This window comes from Rhyacophila brunnea, unplaced genomic scaffold (assembly GCF_057557595.1).
Source record: "Rhyacophila brunnea isolate RB1 unplaced genomic scaffold, BYU_Rbru_1.0 scaffold_186, whole genome shotgun sequence".
In the NCBI taxonomy this organism is placed as follows: Eukaryota; Metazoa; Arthropoda; class Insecta; order Trichoptera; family Rhyacophilidae; genus Rhyacophila; species Rhyacophila brunnea.
This window is the reverse complement of record NW_028232844.1, coordinates 329,253-330,081: the sequence shown is the minus strand read 5'-3', so window position 1 is coordinate 330,081 and position 829 is coordinate 329,253. Positions and strand designations below refer to the sequence as shown.

Sequence of the window (829 nt, the reverse complement as noted above, 5' to 3'; positions counted from 1 at the left end):
ATTTACTCTTTTAGATTGTCCTGGATTAGTATTTCCAAAGCATTCGAAAGTTGATCTTATCATGATGGGGATATTGAACATTGATCAAATTACAGATTTGCAAAAATATGAGAAGTATATTATTGAGTTCATCGGAGATCAAAAAATATGTGATTACTATAAACTCAAAGCACATTATAATAATGCAATTGAAGGAATAAGCAAAGAAAAAGGTTGGGTTAAGAGCAAGTGTTTAAAAATATTAACGAAGGACTTTGCCCTTGGTAACATAAGATTTTAAATTAACAAGGTAATTTTTTTAATAAATAAGGGTACTACCAAAAATCTATTGTTTTTATATCCTTAACTCTCTTATTTTTCTCAAGTATAAAAATTGGGGTTTCCAGGGATTGAACCCGGGACCTACAGAGCTTCAGTCTGGTGCTCTCCCACTGAGCTAAAACCCCATGCCTTCAAGACTTAACATATAATAAACAAACTTATTTCAAGTTTTAGAGTTTTGGTATCGTGCTATTTTATAAATGATTAAAACTGTACCGTCAAAGCTACATTTACCATGGATTAAATACTATAGAAGTACATGATTCTTAAAAGTGATGAGTATGTTGGTGAATTTATCTTTTATTCTTGAATCATACTAAAATCTTTTGATGCTTATTCATAAATCTTACGAATATATTTCTTAAAAGATCCGTCAGGGAATTAGCATACAATAAATCTGAAAAATATCATTCTTTTTCTAGGTTTTCTTTTATTGTCGTTATAATAAAGTTGTTTTGGGAAACTTAAATATTTTTTTAAATCATCAGATTACACTGTCAATACAATT

At 28.8% G+C, this 829-nt stretch overlaps 1 non-coding gene across 1 annotated transcript; it reads right to left on the bottom strand.

Annotated features, from left to right (window-relative positions):
- Positions 1-374: 374 nt before the first annotated feature.
- TRNAF-GAA (transfer RNA phenylalanine (anticodon GAA)) lies at positions 375-446 on the bottom strand. The gene has a single exon. It is a non-coding gene; the product is annotated as a tRNA-Phe (tRNA).
- Between the last annotated feature and the right edge of the window lie 383 nt (positions 447-829).